The sequence below is a fragment of the Hippopotamus amphibius genome, chromosome 10, assembly GCF_030028045.1.
Source record: "Hippopotamus amphibius kiboko isolate mHipAmp2 chromosome 10, mHipAmp2.hap2, whole genome shotgun sequence".
Lineage (NCBI taxonomy): Eukaryota > Metazoa > Chordata > Mammalia > Artiodactyla > Hippopotamidae > Hippopotamus > Hippopotamus amphibius.
Window position 1 is genome coordinate 71,566,634 of NC_080195.1, and position 24,612 is coordinate 71,591,245.

Consider the following 24,612-nt stretch of genomic DNA (forward strand, 5'->3'; position numbering starts at 1 on the left):
TCCACCCACTAAAGTGAGGGTTCTGAGCCCCATGTCAGGCTTCCTAACCTGAGAGTCCAGCAACAGGAGGAGAAATCCCCAAAGAATCAGACTCTGAAAGCCAGCGGGATTTGATTGCAGGACCTCCACAGGACTGGGGGAAACAGAGACTCCACTCTTGGAGGGCACACAAAAAAATGTACTCACCAGGACCCAGGGGGAAGGAGCAGTGACCCCATAGGAGACTGAACCAGACCTACCTGCTGGTGTTGGGGGGTTGCCTGTGGAGGTGGGGGGCAGCTGTGGCTCACCAAGGAGACAGGGGCACTGGCAGCAAGGGTTCTGGGAAGTGCTCATTGGTGTGAGCCCTCCTAGAGTCCTCCATTAGCCCCACCAAAGAGCCTGTAAGCTCCAGTGCTAGGTAGCCTCAGGCCAAACAACCAACAAGGTGTGAACACAGCCCCACCCATTAGCAGACAAACAGATTAAAGTTTTACTGAGCTCTGCCCACCAAATTGGATTAAAGTCTTACTGAGCTCCACCCACCCAGCCCTACCCACCATCATCCCTCCCATCAGGAAGCACCCAGGAGCCTCCTAGATAGCTTCCTCCACAAGAGGGCAGACAGCAGTATCAAGCAGTATCAGCAGTATTTCATCTTGTGAAACTGAAAACCACAGCCACAGAAAGACAGAGAAAATGAAAAAGCAGAGCAGAGCACTTTGTACCAGATGAAGGGACAAGATAAAACCCCAGGAAAACAACTAAATGAAGAGGAGATAGGCACCCTTCCAGAAAAAGAATTCAGAATAATGATGGTGAAGATGATCCAGGACTTTGAAAAAAGACTGGATGCAAAGATTGAAAAGTTTACCAAAGACCTAGAAGAATTAAAGAAGAAACAAACAGATATGCAACACAATAACTGAAATGAAAAATACACCAGAAGGAACAAATAGCAGATTAACTGAGGCAGAAGGGCGAATAAGTGACCTGAAAGACAGAATGGTGATAATCACTGATGTGGAAAAGAATAAGGAAAAAGGAATGAAAAGAACTGAAGGCAGCCTAAGAAACCTCTGGGACAATGTTAAGTACACCAACATTCGCATCATAGGGGTCCCAGAAAGAGAAGAGAGAGAGAAAGGACGTGAAAATATTGGAAGAGATTATAGTTGAAAACTTCCCTAACATGGGAAAGGAAATAGCCACCCAAGTCCAGGAAGTGCAGAGAGTCCCAGGCGGGATAAATCCAAGGAGAAACATGCCAAGGCATATAGTAGTCAAATTGACAAAAATTAAAGACAGAGAAAAGTTATTAAAAGCAACAAGGGAAAAATGACAACATACAAGGGAACTCCCATTAGGGTAACAGCTGATTTCTCAGCAGAAACTCTGCAAGCGAGAAGGGAGTGGCATGATATATTTCAAGTGATGAAAGGGAAGAACCTACAACCAAGAATACTCTACCCAGCAAGGATCTCATTCAGATTCGATGGAGAAATCAAAAGCTGTCCAGACAAGCAACAGCTAAGAGAATTCAGCACCACCAAACCAGCCCTACAACAAATGCTAAAGGAACTTCTCTAAGCAGGAAACATAAGTGAAGAAAAGGACCTGCAGAAACAACAACAAAACAATTAAGAAAATGGTAATAGGAACATATATATCAATAATTACCTTGAATGTAAATGGACTAAATGCACCAACCAGAAGACACAGACTGGCTGAATGGATATAAAAACAAAACCCATATATATGCTGTCTCTAAGAGACCCACTTCAGACCTAGGGACACATACAGACTGCAAGTGAGGGGATGGAAAAAGATATTCCATGCCAATGGAAATCAAAAGAAAGCTGGAGTAGCAATAGTCATATCAGATAAAATAGACTTTAAAATAAAAAATGTTACAAGATACAAGAAAAGACACTACATAAAGCTTAAGGGATCCAACCAAGAAGAGGAGATAACAATTATAAGTATATATGCACCCAATGTAGGAGCACCTCAATACGTAAGGCAAATGCTAACAACTATGAAAGAGGAAATGCAAGGCAGAAATAGAGACACAGGTGTAGAGAACAAACACATGGACACCAAGTGGGGAAAGTGGGGAGGGTTGGGGGGGGATGAATTGGGAGATTGTGATATCAAATTGTACACTCTAAATATGTGCTGTTTATTGTCTGTTAACTGTATCTCAATAAGAGTTCTAAAAAAAAAATCTGAATGAGAGCCTTGCTGGGTAGACTATTATTGGTTGTAGGTTTTTCCCTGTCATCACTTTATGTATATGGTGCCAGACTCTTCTGGCCTGCAAGTTTCTGCTGCAAAGTCAGCTGATAGTCTTTTGGGAGTTCCCTCATTTGTACCTTGTTGCTTTTCACTTGCTGCTTTTAATAGTCTCTCCTTATTTTTAGTCTTTGACATTTTAAGTACAGTGTGTCTTGGTATGTTCCTCTTGGGTTAATCCTGTACGGGACTCTCTTGCTTCCTGGACTTGGATATCTGTTTCTTTTCCCAGGTTAGGGATGTTTTAAGTTGTTATGTCTTTGAATATATTCTCAGCCCCCCTTTCTCCCTCTTCTCCTTATGGGACCCCTGTAATGCAAATATTAGTGTGCTTGATGTTGTCCTAGTTTCTCTTACATTTCTTTTCATTCTTTTCTCTTTTTTCTGTCCAGTGTTAGTAATTTCTGCTACTCTGTGTACCAGGTCACTGAGCCATTTGCCTGGAATATTTTTTCCATACCTACACTTTCAGTCTGTGTGTGTCCTTATATCTGAAATGAGCCTCTTATAGGCAGCATATAGATGGCTATTTTAAAAAAAATTCATTTAACTACTCTATATCTTTTGACTGCAGTATTTAGTCCACCTATATTTAAAGTAATTATTGATATTTAAGGCCTTAGTAATGTCCTTCTATTGTGTTCTTACTATTTTGTAATTCCTTTGTTTTTCTTCTCTTGCTCTCATACTTTGTGATTTGAAACTTTTCTTAGTTGCATAGTTTGATCTCCTTTTTTATCTTTTGTGTATCAACACTAGGTTTTTGCTTTATAGCTAACATGAGTCTTTATGTATCATTTAAAATCTATTTGTGTTAATGATGTATATTTCAATTCCATTTTCTCTTATTGTAGAGAAGCTACTTATTAATATTTATATAAATATATCCTTTATCTCTGGTATATTAGAGGAGAACAGCCTGGATCAAAGTTTATGAGAATTATGAAGGTTTTTAATCTATTTTGTTATATTATTCTCTGGAAAGACTGTATCAATCTGGGTGTTGTACCTACTCCAATGTGGTCCCAACAAATATGCTATCATACTCCTTTAAATATTTGCCAGAATTATAGCTCTTTTTTCCTCTTATCACCCCCAAAGTAAAATAAATAAAACTATAATTTTTTAATATCCTTAATTTAAATTTAAATTAATATATTTTCTTAAACTTACTGGACATCTTTATTTCTTTTGTTTTTGGAATGCTCATTGGTCCTTCTTTTATTCAGATGTTTGCATTTTTATATGAATTATAAGAGCTCCTTATATATTAAAGACGTTAAACTTTCTTTTTCTCATAAATGACTTATGGCTTTTTTTTTTTTGTATTTTTATTTGGCTGTTAACCTTGCTTTTTTTTGTTGTGTAAAAGTTTTTAACATTTTATGTATTCATCGTAAGAGGGTCAACTCAAGAAAACGGAGGCCTTGCCCACTAGTTAAAATGAGGAAAATTTAATTTAGTAAACAGTTCCAAACACTTGTAAAAGGAAAAATTAAAACAGGGAACCAAAAGATTACTAATGGTGGGACGCTATTACAGGGATGAGTGGTGTTAACAGAGCTGTTGATTGCAGCCACGTGAGCAATTTTCCTGCACGAGCTGGGCTCAGTGAGAAGATGCATGTTGTGCTGGAGATACTGCCTATAGCAGAAAAAGAGGGGAGAGATATTGTAGTTTCTTTTCCTCCACTCTTAAGTTTCATATCAGTGCCTCCCATTGTCCAAATCTAGCAAGAAGCCATTTGAAAGGGTGTCTGGGAGGTAGAGTTTACAGTGGTCATTGATTTTTAAGACTGGAAGTTGAGAATTGGATTGAGGAGAAACAGGCAATGATCAGGTGAATTATACACATCAATTATCCTGATAATGATTTCTAGCTTCGGTGTTTTTTACAGTAAATCTTTCCTTTCTCAAAATTGCTTCAACTATTTGTATTCGGTGTTGATTTTTACATTTTCAGTTTATATTTTGGTATAAAATGTGAATAGAAATCCAATCCTATTTCTCAATGACAGGATAGTTTTCCAAACACCATCATTTCTCTATTGATTTGAAATTACACCTTTGTCATTTACTGAATTTTTAAATAGTTTGGGTTTATTTCTGCACTTTTATTTAGCTTCTTACATTTCTTTGTTTATCCTGACAACCTACCACATTGCTTTTTTTTTTTTTCTACTCACTCTACAATATGTTTAAAAGCTTAGCAAGCATTTATTCTTCCAGATGGTTCTTAGGAAATTTTTATATTATAAGGAGAAAATAAGAGAATTAAAAGACCTGGAAATACTTGAAGTATACATATTAATTTGATACCCAACTGAAACTCTACTTCCTACTATACTATCCTTTTTTTTATTGGAATATAATTGCTTGACACTCTTGTACCAGTTTTTGAGGTACACCAAAGTCAGTCAGCTGTCTTTATACACATATCCCCATATTCTCTCCCTCCCCTGACTCCCCCCCACCCTCCCTGTCCTGGCCCTCTAAGGCATCATCCATCATCGAGTTGATCTCCCTTTGTTATACAGCAACTTCCCACTGGCTGTTTTACAATTGGTGGTATAAATATGTCTATGCTACTCTCTAACTTCGCCCCAGATTCCCCTTCGCCCCCTGCTCCCCCCAACCTCGTGTCCTCGAGTTCATTCTCTGCATCTGCATCTGCATCTTTATTCTTGTGTTGTCACTGGGCTCATCAGTAAGTTTTTTTCTTTCTTTCTTTTTTTTTTTTTAAGATTCCGTATATATGAGTTAGCATACAATATTTGTTTTTCTCTTTCTGGCTTACTTCACTCTGTATGACAGATGCTAGGTCTATCCACCTCATTACATATAGCTCCATCTCATCCCTTTTCATAGCTGAGTAATATTCCATTGTATATATATGCCACATCTTCTTTATCCATTCATCTGTTGATGGGCATTTCAGTTGCTTCCATGTCCTGGCTATTGTACATAGTGCTGCAATGAACATTATGCTACATGTTTCTTTTTGGATTATGGTTTTCTCTCGGTATAAGCCCAGTAGTGGGATTACTGGATCATATGGTAGTTCTATTTGTAGTTTTTTAAGGAACCTCCAAATTGTTTTCCATAGTGGCTGTACCAACTTACATTCCCACCAACAGTGCAGGAGAGTTCCCTTTTCTCCACACCCTCTCCAACATTTGTTGTTTCTAGATTTTTTGATGATGGTCATTCTGACGGGTGTGAGGTGATACCTAATTATGGCTTTGACTTGCATTTCTCTGATGATTAGTGATGCTGAGCACCTTTTCATGTGTTTGTTGGCCATCTGTATGTCGTCTTTGGAGAAATGTCTATTTAGGACTTCCGCCCATTTGTGGATTGGATTATTTGCTTTTTTGGTATTAAGCTGCATGAGCTGCTTGTATATTTTGGAGATTAACCCTTTGTCCATTTCTTCGTTGGCAACTATTTTCTCCCATTCTGAGGATCGCCTTCTAGTCTTGTTTATGGTTTCTTTTGCTGTGCAAAAGCTTTTAAGTTTCATGAGATCCCATTTGTTTATTCTTGATTTTATTTCCATGATTCTAGGAGGTGGGTCAAAAAGGATGTTGCTTTGATGGATGTCATAGAGTGTTCTGCCTATGTTTTCCTCTAGGAGTTTTAAGGTGTCTAGCCTTACCTTTAGGTCTTTAATCCATTTGGAGTTTATTTTTGTGTATGGTGTTAGGAAGTGTTCTAATTTCATTCTTTTACATGTTGCTGTCCAATTTTCCCAGCACCACTTATTGAAGAGGCTGTCTTTTTTCCATTGTATATTTGTGCCTCCTTTGTCAAAGATAAGGTGCTCAAATGTGTTTGGGCTTACCTCTGAGTTCTCTATTCTGTTCTATTTATCTTCCTTTCTGTTTTTGTGCCAGTACCATACTGTCTTGATCACTGTGGCCTTGTAGTATAGTTTGAAGTCAAGAAGCCTAATTCCACCAACTCCATTTTTCCTTCTCAAGATTACTTTGGCTATTCAGGGTCTTTTGTGTTTCCATACAAATCATAAGATTTCTTGTTCTAATTCTGTGAAAAATGTCATTGGTAATATGATAGGGATTGCGTTGAATCTGTAAATTGCCTTGGGTAGGATAGTCATTTTCACAATGTTGATTCTTCCAATCCAAGAACATGGTATGTCCTTCCATCTGTTTGTGTCATCTTTGATTTCTTGCATCAATGTCTTATAGTTTTCTGCATACAGGTCTTTGCCTCCTCAGGCAGGTTTATTCCTAGGTATTTTATTCTTTTTGTTGCAGTGGTAAATGGGAGAGTTTCTTTAATTTCTCTTTCTGCTCTTCTGTTGTTAGTGTATAGGAGTGCAAGAGATTTCTGTGCATTAATTTTGTATCCTGCTACTTTTCTAAACTCATCAATTAGTGCTAGCAGTTTTCTGGTAGAGTCTTTAGGGTTTTCTATGTATAATATCATGTCATCTGCAAAGAGTGATAATTTTACTTCTTCTTTTCCAATTTGGATTCCTTTTATTTCATTTTCTTCTCTGATTGCTGTGGCTAAAACTTCCAAAACTTTGTTGAATAATAATGGTGAGAGTGCCCACCCTTGTCTTGTTCCTGTTCGAAGAAGGAATTCTTTCAGTTTTTCACCATTTAGAATGATGCTGGCTTTTAGTTTTTCATATATGGCTTTTATTATGTTGAGGTAATTTCCTTCTATGCCCATTTTCTGGAGAGTTTTTATCATAAATGGTTGTTGAATTTTGTCGAAAGCTTTTTCTGCATCTATTGAGATGATCATATGGTTTTTATCCTTCAATTTGTTGATATGATGTATCATGTTGATTGATTTGTGTATATTGAAGAATCCTTGCATCCCAGGGATAAACCCCACTTGATCATGGTGTATGATTTTTTTAATGTGCTGTTGGATTCTGTTAGCTAGCATTTTGTTGAGGATTTTTGCATCTATATTCATCAGTGGTATTGGTCTGTAGTATTCTTTTTTTGTGACATCTTTGCCTGGTTTTGGTATCAAGGTGATGGAGGCCTCATAGAATGAATTTGGGAGTGTTCCTCCTTCTGCTATATTTTGGAAGAATTTGAGAAGAATAGGTGTTAGCTCTTCTCTAAATGTTTGATAGAATTTGCCTGTGAAGCCATGTGGCCCTGGGCTTTTGTTTGTTGGGAGATTTTTAATCACAGTCTCAATTTCCATACTTGTGATTGGTCTATTCATATTTTATATTTCTTTCTGGTTTAGTCTTGGAAGATTATATTTTTCTAAGAATGTATCCATTTCTTCTAGGTTATCCAATTTATTGGCATATAGTTGCTTGTAGTAGTCTCTTATGATCTTTTGTATTTCTGAGGTGTCTGTTGTTACTTCTGCTTTTTCATTTCTAATTCTGTTGATTTGCATCTTCTCCCTTTTTTTCTTGATGAGTCTGGCTTATGGTTTATTAATTTTGTTTATATCCTCAAAGAAGCAGCTTTTAATTTCATTAATCTTTGCTATTGTTTCCTTCCTTTATTTTTCATTTATTTGTGATCTGATCTTTATGATTTCTTTCCTTCTGCTCACTTTGGAGTTTCTTTTTTCTTCTTTCTCTAATTGTTTTAGGTATAAGGTTGTTTATTTGATATTTTTCTTGTTTCTTAAGGTAGGACTGAATTGCTATAAACTTCCCTCTTAGAACTGCTTTTGCTGCATCCCATAGGTTTTGGATTGTTGTGTTTTCATTGTCATTTGTTTCCAGATATTTTTTGATTTTCTCTTTGATTTCTTTAATGATTTCTTGGTTGTTTAATAGCATATTGTTTAGCCTCCATGTGTTTGTATTTTTTACAGTTTTTTTCCTGTAATTGATATCTAGTCTCATGGCATTGTGGTCAGAGAAGATGCTTGATGTGATTTCAATTTTCTTGAATTTGCTGAGGTTTGATTTGTGACCCAAGATGTGATGTATCCTGGAAAATGTTCCCTGTGCACTTGAGAAGAAAGTGTATTCTGTAGTTTTTGGATGGAATGTCCTATAAATATCAGTTAAATCGAGATGGTCTAATGTGTCATTTAAAGCTTGTGTGTCTTTATTTATTTTCTGTTTGGATGCTCTGTCCATTGATGTAAGTGGGGTGTTAAAGTTTCCTACTATTATTGTGTTACTGTCGATGTCCCCTTTTATAGCTGTTAGCATTTGCCTTATGTATACATGTGCTCCTATGTTGGGTGCATAGATATTTACCATTGTGATATATTCTTCTTGAATGGATCCCTTGATCATTATGTAGTGACTTTCCTTTTCTCTTGCAATAGTCTTTATTTTAAGTCTAATTTGTCTGATATGAGTATTGCTACTCCAGCTTTCTTTTGACTTCCATTTGCATGGAATATCTTTTTCCATCCCTTTACTTTCAGTCTATATGTGTCCCTTGGTCTGAGGTAGGTTTCTTGTAGGCAGCATATAGAAGGGTCTTGTTTTTGTATCCATTCAGCCAGTCTGTGTCTTTTGGTTGGAGCATTTAGTCCATTTACATTTAAGGTAATTATTGAAATGTGTGTTCATATTGCTTTTTTCTTACTTGTTTTGGGTTTGTTTTTGTAGGTGTTTTCCTTCTCTTGTGTTTCCTACTTAGAAAAGTTCCTTAAGCAATTGTTCTAAGGCTGGTTTGGTGGTGCTGAATTCTCTGAACTTTTGCTTGTCTGTAAAGCTTTTGATTTCTCCATTGAATCTGAATGAGATTCTTGCTAGGTAGGATATTCTTGGCTGTAGGTTTTTCTCTTTCAGGCTTCTAGTATATCCTGCCATCCCCTTCTGGCCTGCAGAGTTTCTGCAGAAAGATCAGCTGTTATCCTTATGGGTTTTCTCTTTTATGTTATTTGTTGCTTTTCTCTTGCTGCTTTTACTGTTTTTTCTTTGTGTTTAATTTTCATTAGTTTGATTAATATGTGCCTTGGTGTATTTCTCCTTGAGTTTATTCTGTATGGGACGCTCTGTGCGTCTTGGACTTGATTAATTATTTCCTTTCCCAAGTTGGGGAAATTTCCCACTATAACCTCTTCAAATATTTTCTCAGACCCTTTCTTTATTTCTTCTTCTTCTGGGATGCCTATGATTCGAATGTTGATGTTCTTCATGTTGTCACCAAGGCCTCTGAGACTGTCTTCCATTATTTTTATTCTTTTTTCTTTTTCCTTCTCTGTGGCAGTTATTTCCCCCATTCTATCTTGCAAGTTACTTCCTCGTTCTTCTGCCTCAGTTATTCTGCTGTTTATACCATCTAGAGTGTTTTTAATTTCAGTTATTTTATTGTCCATTGCTGTTTGTTGATTCTTTAGTTCTTCTGAGTCCTTATTAACTGTTTCTTGTATTTTCTGTATTTTGTTATCGATATTTTGTATCATCTTTACTATCATTACTCTGAATTCTTTTTCAGGCATTTTTCTTATTTCCTCTTCATTTATTTGTTATTGTGGGTTTTTTTCCTGCTCCTTTGCCTGCATGTTGTTTCTTTGTTTTCTCATGGTAGTCCAAATTTCAGAGGTTGCTTGTCCCGGCTATAAACGGGTTTAAAGAGGACTTTCCAAGCCCCAGACTAATGGCAGAGTGTTGAGTCAAACATATACTAAGTCAAGGAAACACATACATGTATAAGGCACAGAAATACTGAATCCAATAGAACATAAAGCATAGAAAGACCTGACAGAAGAACTGCAGTATGCTATCAGACATTCAAAGAGAAAACCAACAGAAATTCAAAACCAAAACAGAAGAAAACAGAAACAAAAGCAAAAACAAACAAACAAACAAACAAATAACACCACACACACAAACACAAATCCAGGGAGATATTGAAAGCTAGTATGAAATATAATAAAGAGCTAGAGTACCACCAGACAGACTGAAGATTCTCAGAGTGAAATCAGACAGTTATTCTTAGAACTAAGATAAAGACAAGAACCTAATAATACATTCCAAAGCAGTGTGTCATCTGGAAAATTAAGCAAGGTGACAGAGCAGACCGATAATATTGCTTATAAGTATATTCAGATAAAATAAATTAAAGAAGGATAGAAGACAGGGCAACAGAAGAGCATAGTGTGACTGGAAATAGGAAAAGAAAAAGAAAGAAATAGAGATGTATAAAAGAGATGAAAAGAAGGTAGGAGAGACAGCACTACAAAAAACTTAGCTAGAAATGGAAATATATAAAATGGCTAAAAATAAAAATAGAGTAAAAAAATGGAATAAAAAAGTATGTTATAAAAACTTGTAGATACCTTAGGACAAAGCTCATAATAATAAAAAAAAAATCAAAAAACCAAAAAAAAAAAAAAAAAAAAACTAGGGCTGAGCCCAGAATGGACCAGTTCAATAGTATCAACACAAATATTTCTGTTTCCTTGGGGTTTGAGCTGTAAGTGTCCTTCTACCCGCCTTGTGTTTTTTGTATTATTCTACAACCAGCAGAGTTTCCTTTATTGTTCTTCTGTAAGCACTGGTGTGTGGGGAGAGAGAGGGTACAATAGTGGTTCCTTCCCCTGGCAGTGAGTGAGCAGTGGCGCCCTGCCTGGGACTTGGCTGTTTGGACGGGTGTGGTGGTGCCTGTTGCAGAGGGACACTGGCGGCTCCGGTGTAAACAGAATGTTTCAGAGTTGGGCTGCTCTGCGAGGCTTTTGGCTCTCGGCTGCAGGCACTCTAAGCCAGCCCTGCGCAGGGGCCTTTGTTATCCCTGAGCTCTTTAGCTTGGCCCACAGGGGTCCTTCCTCTGTCCATCTTAGGCGCTAAGAGAGAGGCTGTGCCCGCAGCTCCTCCACTCTGCTTGTGAATCAGCAGTATCCAGCCGCAGCTATGGTCTCGCAGCTCTCTGCGGTAGGCACTCCTCGCTGTGGACCTCTTCCCTCCTGTACCCTCTGTCCGTCTCTCCACCGCCAACAATGCTTCTCACCCTGAACCAGCTCTCCGGTTCCCACGCTCCTGCTCCCAGATCCCCTGTTCAGCTGTGAATTGACGTCTCAGTCCAGGCACTCTGAGCTGTGGTGCAGACCCTTGGTGTGTTTCTCACTCCCTCCCGTCTGCCACAGCTCAGCCGCTTCACCCTCTTTGATAGTCGCAAATGCCTCCCTCCTGGTTATGTCGGAATCTTTGCAGTCCTTTCTGGTGTCTGAGGTCGTTTGCTGGTGTTCAGCTGGCTCTCTGGGGGAGTTATTGCGTCTTTTGGTGTATTCCTAATGCATCTGTGGAGAGGGATGCACTCCATGTCCTTCTACTGCGCTGCCATCTTCCTTCCTCCCCTACTATACTATCTGAATTCACCACAGGGAAGCAAATGTATTCCTTCATGTAATAGGCTGAAGAAGAATCTTATGATCGTATCAAATAATTATAGCAAGTCATAGAATTTCAAAAATTCCAACAGTCATTTTTGGAAAAATTATTCAGAAATTTGAGTAATTCACAAATAAATGGAGATTACACAGCATATTCCTAAATAATCAATGGGTCCTAGAAGAAAACACAAGGGAAATATAAAATACTTTGAAATAAATGGAAATAATACCACGTATTTATATTCATGGGATGGAGCTAAAGCAGTGTAAGAGGGAAGCTTATAGTTGTAAGACTGTGTTATAATGAGAGAAAAAAAGACCTGAAATAAATAACCTAAATTTTCACCTAAAGGATATAAGATCAAACTAAAACCAAAGCAAGAAGGAGAAAGAAATAGTAAATATTAGTGAAGAAGTTAAAGTTACAAAGAATAGAAAAGCAACAGGGAACATTAATGTAACCAAATGTTGGTTCTTTGAAAAGATAACAAAATTGAAAAGACTTTTATTAAACTACCAAGAATAAAATAGAGAAGACTTAAATTACTGAATTCAGAAGTTAAAGAGAAGATATTACTTTGTCAACTTTACAGAAAAAAAAATGGATTATAAGAAAGTGTGAACATATTCCTAGAGAAACACAAACTTCCAAAACTTACTCAAGAAGAGATAGAAATCTTGATATACTCAAATGAGTAAAGAGATTGAATTTGTTAAAAAACAAGGCAAAAGAAAACAAAAAAAGACACAAAACCAAAAAAACTACTCAAACACAAATGTCTGAGGCAAGAGGGCTTTGCTGGTGAATTTTCCAACATTTAAAATGAATTGCACCAATTCTTTACAAACTCTCAAAATAGGAAGAAAAAGAAACATTTTCCCATTAATTCAACTGGGGCAAAATTATTCTGATATCCCAACCAGATAAGAAAACTATAGATCAATATGCATTATGAATATACATATAAAATCCTCAAAAAATACTAGTAAATCAAATGCAGAAACATATAAAATATACATTATAACCATTGGGATTATTCCAGTAATTCAAGTTTGGTTTAACTTTCAAAAATGAATTGATATAACACACCATATCAGTAGGATAAAGGACAAAACCATGCAACCATCTCGAAAGACACAAAAAGTATTCAACAAAATTAAACACCTATTTTTTGATAAAAACAGTAAATAAACTAGAAAAAGAAGGGAACTTCAACAGGACATAGGGCAGTTATGAAATCCCACAACTAACATTGTACTTGATGGTGAAAGATTGAAACTTTCCTTCTAAGTTGAGGAACTAGAGAAGGATGACTGCCCTTGCCACTTCCACTCAACATTGTACTGAAGACTCTAGCCACGGCCACAGGGCAAAACATGGAATAAAAAGCATCCAGTTTCAAAAGGAGGAAGTGAAAAATATTCCTCTTTTTGCAGATGACATAATCTTGTATATAGAAAATATTAAGGAGGCAAATAAAAAAATTAATAGAACTAATAAGCCTGGCAAAGGTGTAGTATACTAGATCAATATACATAACTGATTGTTTGCAGTGAACCCAAAAATGAAAATTTGAAAACGATTTCATTTTCAGTAGCATCAAAAACAAAATATTTACGAACAAATTTAATAGAAGTGCAAAAATTACACTGAAATTATAGTACATTGTTGAAAGAAATGTGTTAATTTGTAAAGAAGATATATATAAATGGAAATACATCTTGTGTTTGTGGATCAGAAAACGATATTGTTCAGATGGCAGTGCATTGATCTACAAGTTCAAGGTAATAGTTATCAAAATCCCTGCTTGTTTCTTTTCAGAAACTGACAAGCTGATCCTAAATTCACAGGGACTCAGAATAGCCAAAACAGTCTTGAATGAGAAGAGTAAAGTAGGGGAACTCACACTTTGTGATTTCAAAAATTACTTAAATACTACAATAATCAACACAGTTTGGTAGTGGCATAAGGTTCAACATATACATTGATGAAAAATAGATAGGTTCTTGAAATAAACCCTCCAAGTATTGTCAGTTGAGTTTTTGACAAGGAACCGGAGTAGTTTAAATTGAGAAGAGTAGTCTCCTAAACAAATGGTGCTGGGATGTCTGAATATCCACATGCTAAAGAATGAGCATGGACGTCTATTTCCAAGTCTACACAAATATTACTCAAATAGATTATATGCTTAAATATAGGAGCTAAATCTATAAAACTCTTAGAAAAACCTAGGTGTAAATATTTGCAAAATTGTATTATGCACGAGTTTCTTAAATATGACGCCAAAGACACAGACAATATATTAATTATATATAAATTAGACTTCATCAAAATGTAACCATTTTTTGCTTCAAGAAAGTGAAAGACAAGCAATAGAATGGGAGAAAATATATGGAAAACAGTAATTTGAAACTGCACTTTTATCAAGAAAATATAAAAACTGTTATAACTCAATAATAAAATCACCCCATTATAAAAAGAGCAAAGAATTGTGAATAGTCATTTCTCTAAAGAGGTACAGGCGAATAATACATCTAAGATACTCAACATTATTAGCTCTTCAGGAAATCAATCAAAACTACAATGAGATATCACTTTGCATGAACTATAATGGGCATATTAAAAAAGACAGAAAATAACAAGTACTGCTGTGAGAACCCTCCTGCACTGCTGTTGGGAATGTAAAATGGTGCAACTGCTTTGGAAAATAGTTTAGCAGTCCCTCAAAAGGCAAAAGATACTTATTATCCAAGAATTCCACTCCTAGTTATATACTCAAGAGGAATGTAAACACATCCATACACAAACATGTGTAACGTTCAGAGCTGCATTATTAATATTTGACAAACTGATTCCATATAAACATGGAAAGGCAAACTCAAATAGCCAGCACAATACTGAAGAAGAATGAAGCTGGAGGAATCGAACTACCTGATTTCAAGACTTAACAGTAAAACTACAGAAATCAGGACGGGGTGGTATTTCTAATAGGCACAAGAATAAAGAGCCCAGGATAGATTCACATGAATGTATTTGATTTTTAACAAAAGCGCAAAGGCAATTCAATTAAAAGTTGGCATTTTCATAAAAACTGTGCTGGAGCAATTGTATGCCATATGCAAAAATCTAGACACAAAACCTACACATTTTGTAAAAATTAACCCAAAATAGGTCACAAATCTCAATGTAAAACTCAGAACTTTAAAACTTTTAGAAGAAAACATGGAGAATATTTAGGTGGGATAACTGGGAAAATGTTAATGTGTTCTTTTGTTTGTTCTTTTCACATGTATGTAGAAGTACTTATGGTTAAAGTGTCACAGTGTGTATGTGTGTATATATATAAAGGAAATGTCTATATATACACATTTGTACATAGGCAAATGTGGTAAAATGTTAACAGTTATTTAATCTTGGTTTTAAAAAAATCCATGCACTTTAGTCGTATAATTCTCTCTTTTCTCTCGGGTGAAATTTTTCAAAATAAAACTGGAGGAAAATGTCATTGATGCACATCTTTTTTGAATCTCTTCCCTATTTCTCTGTCCACTTCACAATTTAGCTTCTTGAAAATTATTCTCTCATGCTACTTTTACTTCATTATGCTATTTGTATACAAGCGTGGCTTAGTGGTTAGGAATATAGATTCAGGGGACAGGTAGCCTAGGTTTAATTCCTGAGCTCCACCTTAGTATTTCTTTGAACAAATAATGCAACCTCTCTATACCTCATACTTTTTTAAGTGGGGTTATGGGAAATTAAAATTTAGTAATGAAATAAAAGACAATAAATGCGCTGAATTGTTAAATGGATATAGGTGAAACATTATTTGTAAGCTAAATAATGTCTAAAGATAATTTCAGAGTGTAAAAGTGAGATGAAGCAAGAGATGTATTTCAATTAATATTTACTCATTTGCAAATAAAGAGTGTCAAATAGTAAGAAGATCTTTAGTATTATACAACTAGAAGAATGGTTTATTCCAGTGACTCTGGGTCTGTTTTTCCATGATACCTTCAGCTCCTCCCCCCCTTTGTGTATTGATTTAATCTCCAGGCTGGTTTCCCTCTTGATAGCAAAAGGGATGTAGACTGTGCAAGCCTTCATATCCACACACCATGAAAATCAGAGAGAGAAACACCACCGATTTTGTGTATCTATTTTAAAATAAGGGGTACATATTTCTGAAAAACTTCCAGAAAATCACCTTTTATTTCTCATTGACCCCAAATGAGTCACTTACTTTCCCTTAACAGACCCCTGGGATTCAGTGTTGCTAACAGTGAGGTAGATGTCACGGGCACACGTAACACAAATCAAGATACCCTTAGAAAAAGGAAATGAAATCAATGCATGGAAGTCTAATAACTAAGACTATCCATTAAAACAGAGCATGATACAGGATGTAGAAGATCCATCTAATTCAGAGCTTCTCAGAGTTTTGCTACCTAGATTTCATTTACTCCTGAAATGTGTTAAACCCTAAGAGCTTTGTTTATGTGGGTTATATCTATCAGTATTTACAGTATTACATTTAAAAAGAAGAAATTAAAATTTATTTATTAATTAATTAAAAATTAAAATAATAAGCCTATTACATATTAACTTGCACATTATGTTAAAAGCACTTTGAAGGAAATGTTTACTGAATGGCTGTACGTGTCAGGCAACTTATTAAGTATTGGTGGTATGAAATCAGTTATGTCATATTTGATAAAGGAAGAAGACAGACTTTCATTTTATTATCTAACAGGTACAATTTACTGTTTTTTCTTTAAAATGTTACTTATATCTGTCCACCACTCTCCTTTTATTTATGTTTTTCTTCTTTATTGGAGTATAATCGCTTTACAATGTTGTGTTAGTTTCTGCTGTACACAAAGTGAATCATCTATATGTATACATATATCCCCATATCCCCTACCTCTTGAGCCTCCTTCCAACCCTCCCTATTCCACCCTCTATGTCATCACCAATCATCGAGTTGATCTCCCTGTGCTCTGCAGCAGCTTCCCACTAGCTATCTCTTTTACATTTGGTAGTGTATATATGTCAGTGCCACTCTCTCACTTCATCCCAGCTTCCGCTTCCCACCCTGTCCACAAGTCCATTCTCTATGTCTGCATCTCTATTCCTGCCCTACCACTAGGTTCATCAGTACCATTTTTCTGGATTCCATATATATGAGTTAGCATACGGTATTTGTTTTTCTCTTTCTGGCTTACTTCACTCTGTATGACAGACTCTAGGTCTATCCACCTCATTACATATAGCTCCATTTCATTCCTTTTTATGGCTGAGTCATATTCCATTGTATATATATGCCACATCTTCTTTATCCATTCATCTGTTGATGGGCATTTAGGTTGCTTCCATGACCTGGCTATTGTAAACAGTGCTGCAATGAGGATTGTGGTACATGTATCTTTTTGAATTATGGTTTTCTCAGGGCATGTGCCCAGTAGTGGGATTGGTGGGTCATATGGTAATTCTATTTTTAGTTTTTTTTTATTATTATCAGCATAGAAATTTATTTCAATTCAAAATAATATGGTTATATTTAGGATAATATAATTATCTAAAGCACAGATCATTGTTGGCTCTGAAACAGTTCTAAAGATCATTCTTTTGAAGTCAAAAAATATGTAGTAAGAATGTACAAGGAAGCAAAAATATAAAAAATAAGTTTGCTGAGTATTGGGAGTTCTTACAAGAGGAACACACCAAAATAACGTAACAGAGTCCAAATTACATAACATGCAGCAAGGCGTTCTCTTGCCTTATCAACTCCTGGAAAATAAACCAGTAACCTCAGAATGCAAGAATACCACCACTGGGCTAACAGGACAAACTTTCTGAGGGACACAGGCAGTAAGTCACTAAACTTCTCCTCTCTCTAACTCCTTTCCTCACACTGATTTCTTTTCTTTCCTCCAGGATAGGTTTTATCCTGTTTAAAAACAAAATTGGTTTTATTTGTAAAGTGGAGTAAACAATATCCTGATTGAAGTAGGCAACATTTTAGCTGAAAATGCTCAGGAATCAAACTTTTGAAAAAGGTCAATCAGTTAGCTAGCAGACACCATCAGTGGCTTGCAGAAAAAAAGTTCAGATAATATGTGTTTGCTAAATAGATTCAAAGAATAAGCAGTTAAAAGTGGGTGAAAAATCCCAGGGTTTATTGTGAACTAGACAATCAAAAGCAGACAGGTGAGCTTTGATTAAGCCCATTTACTTGTGGAGTGAGCTATAAGGGGCTCCAAGATAGAGTTTGGTTTCCAAGAGTGTCCACAGCCAGAAGGCAAACTCAGAATGTCTCTTACTCTCGCAGAAACTGGAACACAGATGAGAAGCCTTTTTTTTGAGTAGCCCTTCACGCACATCATCCTGTAGATCTGATGGGCTTGACTGCCCAGAAGGATTGGGGTCTTTGTGCTGGTAGCAGAGTCTTGTGCTAATCCCAGATCCTTAGCCATGAGTGTTGTTCCGAATCCACCCTGATAGTTATTAGCCAAGGGAACTCCATCCATCACCCCAGGTACAGGATTATAAGCTTCACTTGACCAACATCGTCCTGAGCTCATATTTAGGATTTTAGCCAAGAATTTTGGGTCAAGCCCTAACCTGATTCCCAGATTCATAGCTTCAGCAGTCCCAATCATACTAGTAGCTAACAGCAGGTTGTTGCAGATCTTCGCAGCCTGCCCAGTCCCAACAGCTCCACAATACATGACATTGGATCCCATGCACCCCAGCAACTCTTGGGCAGCTGCAAATTCTTCTTTGACTCCTCCTACCATAAACGTGAGGTTCCCAGCCTGAGCAGCTCCCACACCATCAGAAACGGGCATCCATGAAAACTGCTCCCATTTTCTCAACTTCTTTGGCCAATTCTTTCAAAACCATAGGATCAATAGTACTGGAATCTATTAATAGTGAGACTTTCTTCACTTTTTTTAGAATTCCATTTGCTCCAGAATAAGCTTCTATGGCATTGAGACTGGTGGGCAACATTGTAATGATTCTGTCAGCTTTTTCTGCTACATCTGCTGGGGAAGACACTACCTGTTCACCTGCATCTAGAAATTCTTTGCATGCATCAGGGAACACATCATAAATAATGAGTGGATAGCCATGTTTCATGAGATTTCTTGCCATCGGATTCCCCATGTTGCCTACTCCAATGAATCCAACTGGAGTCTTAGAAGCCATTGACCTAGAACACACAGCTGCAAGGCTGGCCACGGCTGGCTGCTGCCGGCGGCTCCAGTACTGGAGGCCGGAGGCGGCTCCACAGAACCGTAAGGAGGCTGCCATGCTGCCCACGACCCACCTCCCCACGGTGACCTCCGCGACTCACGGCTCACCCACCGACTGCCAGGCTATTTTTAGTTTTTTAAGGGACCTCCATACTGTTTTCTATAGTGGCTGTATCAATTTACATTCTCACCAACAGTGCAGGAGGGTTCCCTCCCCTCTCCAGCATTTATTGTTTCTAGATTTTTTGATGATGGCCATTCTTACCAGTGTGATGTGATACCTCATTGTGGTTTTGATTTGCATTTCTCTAGTGATTAGTGTTGTTGAGCATCTTTTCATGTGTTTGTTGCCCATCTGTATATCTTCTTTGGATAAATGTCTATTTAGGTCTTCTGCCCATTTTTTCATTGGGTTCTTTGCTTTTTTGATAGTGAGCTTCATGAGCTACTTGTATATTTTGGAGATTAATCCTTTGTCAGTTGCTTCATTAGCAAATATTTTCTCCCATTCTGAGGGTTGTCTTCTTGTTTTGTTTATGGTTTCCTTTGCTGTGCAAAAGGTTTTAAGTTTCATTAGGTCCCATTTGTTTATTTTAGTTTTTATTTCCATTATTCTGGGAGGTGGATCAAAATGAATCTTGCTATGGTTTATGTCAAAGAGTGTTCTTCCTTTTTTTTCCTCTAAGAGTTTTATAGTGTCCTGTCTTACATTTAGGTCTTTAATCCATTTTGAGTTTATTTTTGTATGGTGTTACGTAGTGTTCTAATTTCATTCTTTTACCTGTAGCCATCCAGTTTTCCCAGCACCACTTACTGAAGAGGCAGTCTTTTCTCCATTGTATGTTCTTGCCTACTTTGTCATAAATTAGGTGACCATAAGTGTGAGGGTTTATCTCTGGGCTTTGTATCCTGTATCACTGATCTATATTTCTGTTTTTGTACTGGTACCATACTGTCTTGATTACTGTAGCTTTGTAGTATAGTCTGAAGTCAGAGAGCCTGATTCCCCCAGCTCCGTTTTTCTTTCTCAAGATAACTTTGGCTTTTCAGGGTCTTTTGTGTTTCCATACAAATTGTAAAGTTTTTTGTTCTATTCTGTGAAGAGTACCATTGGTAATTGGATAGGGATTGCATTGAATCTGTAGTTGGCTTTAGGTAGTATAGTCATTTTCACAATATTGATTCTTTCAATCCAGGAACATGGTATATTTCTCCATCTATTTATGTCATGTTTGATTTCTTTCATCAGTGTTTTATAGTTTTCTGAGTACAAGTCTTTTGTCTCCTTAGGTAGGTTTATGCCTAGGTATTTTATTCTTTTTGTTGTGATGGTAAGTGGGATTGTTTCCTTAACTATCTTTCTGATATTCATTGTTAGTGTATAGGAATGCAAGAGATATCTATGCATTAATTTTATATCCTGCAAATTGACCAAATTCATTGATTAGCTTTAGTAGTTTTCTGGTGGCATCTTTAGGATTCTCTATCATCCGCAAACAGTGACACTTAAAAAGTTTTACTTCTGCTTTTCCAATTTGTATTCCTTTTATTTCTATTTCTTCTCAGATTGCTGTTGCTAGGAATTCCAAATCTATGTTGAATAAGAGTGGAGAGAGTGGACATCCTTGTTTTGTTCCTGATCTTAGTGGAAATGCTTTCAGTTTTTCACCACTGACAATAATGTTTATTGTGGATTTGTCTTATATGCCCTTTATTATGTTGAGGTAGCTTCCCTCTATGCCTGTTTTCTGGAGAGGTTTTTTATTTATTTATTTATTTTATAATCATAAATCGGTGTTGAATTCTGTCAAAAGGTTTTTCTGCAGCTATTGAGATGATCATATGGTTTTTATTCCTTAATTTGTTAATATGATGTATCACATTGATTTATTTGTGTATATATTTTTTAAAATTTTATTTATTTATTTATTATTTTTTGGGGGTACACCAAGTTCAATCATCTGGTTTTTGTTATTATTTATTTATTTATTTATTTATTTATTTATTTACTATTTTTGGGGGGTACACCAAGTTCAATCATCTGTTTTTATACACATATCTCCATATTTCCTCCCTCCCTCGACTCCCCCCCCACCCTCCCTCGAGTCCCGCCCACCATCCCCGTCCCAGTCCTCTAAGGCATCTTCCATTCTCAAGTTGAACTCCCTTTGTTATACAACAACTTCCCACTGGCTGTTTTACAGTTGGTAGTATATATATGTCTATGCTACTCTCTCACTTCGTCTCAGCTTCCCCTTCACCCCCCGCCCCCTCCCAATCCTCAAGTTCTCCAGTCCATTCTCTGCATCTGCATCCTTGTTCCTGTCACTGAGTTCATCAGTACCATTTTTAGATTCCGTATAGGTGAGTTAGCATACAATATTTGTCTTTCTTTTTCTGACTTACTTCACTCTGTATGACAGACTCTAGGTCTATCCACCTCATTACATATAGCTCCATCTCATCCCTTTTTATAGCTGAGTAATATTCCATTGTGTATATATGCCACATCTTCTTTATCCATTCATTTGTTGATGGGCATTTCGGTTGCTTCCATGTCCTGGCTATTGTAAAGAGTGCTGCAATAAACATGATGGTACAAGTTTCTTTTGGGATTATGGTTTTCTTTGGGTATATGCCCAGGAGTGGGATTACTGGATCATATGGTAGTTCTATTTGTAGTTTTTTAAAGAACCTCCAAACTGTTTTCCATAGTGGCTGTACCAACTTACATTCCCACCAACAGTGCAGGAGAGTTCCCTTTTCTCCACACCCTCTCCAACATTTGTGGTTTCCAGATTTTGTGATGATGGCCATTCTGACGGGTGTGAGGTGATACCTCATTGTGGCTTTGACTTGCATTTCTCTGATGATGAGTGATGTGGAGCATCTTTTCATGTGTTTGTTGGCCATCTGTATGTCTTCTTTGGAGAAATGTCTATTTAGGTCTTCTGCCCATTTGTGGATTGGGTTATTTGCTTTTTTGGTATGAAGCTGCATGAGCTGCTTGTATATTTTGGAGGTTAATCCTTTGTCCATTGTTTCATAGGCAATTATTTTCTCCCATTCTGAGGGTTGCCTTTTAGTCTTGTTTATGGTTTCTTTTGCTGTGCAAAAGCTTTTACGTTTCATGAGGTCCCATTCGTTTATTCTTGATTTTATTTCCATGATTCTAGGAGGTGGGTCAAAAAGGATGTTGCTTTGATGGATGTCATAGAGTGTTCTGCCTATGTTTTCCTCTAGGAGTTTTATCGTGTCTGGCCTTACATGTAGGTCTTTAATCCATTTGGAGTTTATTTTTGTGTATGGTGTTAGGAAGTGTTCTAATTTCATTCTTTTACATGTTGCTGTCCAATTTTCCCAGCACCACTTATTGAAGAGGCTGTCTTTTTTCCATTGTATATTCGTGCCTCCTTTGTCAAAGATACGGTGCTCAAATGTGTTTGGGCTTACTTCTGTGTTCTCTATTCTGTTCCATTGGTCTTCCTTTCTGTTTTTGTGCCAGTACCATACTGTCTTCATCACTATGGCCTTGTAGTATAGTTTGAAGTCAGGAAGCCTGATTCCACCAACTCCATTTTTCCTTCTCAAGATTGCTTTGGCTATTCGGGGTCTTTTGCGTTTCCATACAAATCGTAAGATTTCTTGCTCTAGTTCTGTGAAAAATGCCATTGGTAATTTGATTGGGATTGCATTGAATCTGTAAATTGCTCTGGGTAGTACAGTCATTTTCACGATGTTGATTCTTCCAGTCCAGGAACATGGTATGTCCCTCCATCTGTTTGTGTCATCTTTGATTTCTTTCATCAGTGTCTTAAAGTTTTCTGCTTACAGATCTTTTGCCTCCTTAGGCAGGTTTATTCCTAGGTATTTTATTCTTTTGGTTGCAATGGTGAATGGGAGAGTTTCCTTAATTTCTCTTTCTGCTCTTCCGTTGTTCGTGTATAGGAATGCAAGAGATTTCTGTGCATTAATTTTGTATCCTGCTACTGTACTAAACTCATCAATTAGTGCTAGCAGTTTTCTGGTAGAGTCTTTAGGGTTTTCTATATATAATACCATGTCATCTGCAAAGAGGGACAATTTTACTTCTTCTTTTCCAATTTGGATTCCTTTTATTTCATTTTCTTCTCTGATTGCTGTGGCTAACACTTCCAAAACTATGTTGAATAATAGTGGTGAGAGTGGACACCCTTGTCTTGTTCCTGTTCTTAGAGGGAATTCTTCCAGTTTTTCCCCATTGAGAACAAATTTGGCTTTTGGTTTGTCATGTATGGCTTTTATTATGTTGAGGTAATTTCCTTCTATGCCCATTTTCTGGAGAGCTTTTATCATAAATGGATGTTGAACTTTGTCAAAAGCTTTTTCTGCATCTATTGAGATGATCATATGGTTTTTATCCTTCAAGTTGTTGATATGATGTATCACATTGATTGATTTGCGTATATTGAAGAATCTTTGCATCCCAGGGATAAACCCCACTTGATCATGGTGTATGATTTTTTTAATGTGCTGTTGGAGTCTGTTAGCTAGCATTTTGTTGAGGATTTTTGCATCTATATTCATCAGTGATATTGGTCTGTAGTTTTCTTTTTTGTGACATCTTTGCCTGGTTTTGGTATCAGGATGATGGTGGCCTCGTAGAATGAGTTTGGGAGTGTTCCGCCCTCTGCAATATTTTGGAAGAGTTTGAGAAGGATAGGTGTTAACTCTTCTCGAAATGTTTGATAGAATTCGCCCGTGAACCCATCTGGTCCTGGGCTTTTGTGTGTTGGGAGATTTTTAATCACTGCCTCAATTTCCATACTTGTGATTGGTCTGTTCATGGTTTCTATTTCTTCCTGGTTCAGTCTTGGAAGATTGTATTTTTCTAAGAATGTATCCATTTCTTCCAGGTTATCCAATTTATTGGCATATAGTTGCTTGTAGTAGTCTCTCATGATCTTTTATATTTCTGTGGTGTCTGTTGTTACCTCTGCTTTTTCATTTCTAATTCTGTTGATTTGCATCTTCTCCCTTTTTTTCTATATTTGTGTATATTGAAGAATCCTTGCATTCCTGGAATAAATCCTACTTGATCATGATGTATTATCCTTATAATGTGTTGTTGGACTCTAATGTGTTGTTGGATTCTGTTTGCTAATATTTTGTTGAGGATTTTTGCATCTATATTCATCAGTGATATTGGTCTGTAATTTTCTTTTTTTGTGACATCTGTCTGATTTTGGTATCAGGGTGATTGTGGTCTCATAGAATGATTTTGGGAGTGTTCCTCCTTCTGCTGTATTTTGGAAGAGTTTGAGAAGGATAAGTCTTAGCTCTTCTCTAAATGTTTGATAGAATTCAGCTGTGAAGCCGTCTGGTTCTGGACTTTTGTTTGTTGGAAGATTTTATATTACAATTTCAATTTAATTACTTGTGATAAGTCTGTTTACATTTTCTAATTCTTCATGACTCAAGAATTTGTCCATTTCTTTGAAGTTGTCCATTTTACTGTCCACTTTTTGTAGTAGTCTCTTATACTCCTTTTTATTTCTGTTGTGTCAGTTGTGATTTCTCCTTTCTCATTTCTAATTTTATTTATTTGTATCATCTCCCTTTTTTGCTTTATAAGTATGGCTAAAGGTTTATCAATTTTGTTTATCTTCTCAAAGAACCAGCTTTTAGTTTTATTGATTTTTGCTATTGTTTTCTTTGTTTCTATTTCATTTATTTCTGCTCTGATCTTTATGATTTCTTTCCTTCTACTGACTTTGGGTTTTCTTTGTTT

The 24,612-nt window shown here is 36.6% G+C and overlaps 1 protein-coding gene and 1 pseudogene across 1 annotated transcript in view; one reads left to right on the forward strand and one right to left on the reverse strand.

The window, feature by feature from the left end:
• GABRR3 (gamma-aminobutyric acid type A receptor subunit rho3) overlaps positions 1 to 24,612 on the forward strand; it is a 725,962-nt gene that overhangs the window by 145,790 nt on the left and 555,560 nt on the right. The window lies entirely within an intron of this gene.
• On the reverse strand, positions 17,891 to 18,904 carry LOC130830378 (3-hydroxyisobutyrate dehydrogenase, mitochondrial-like; annotated as a pseudogene).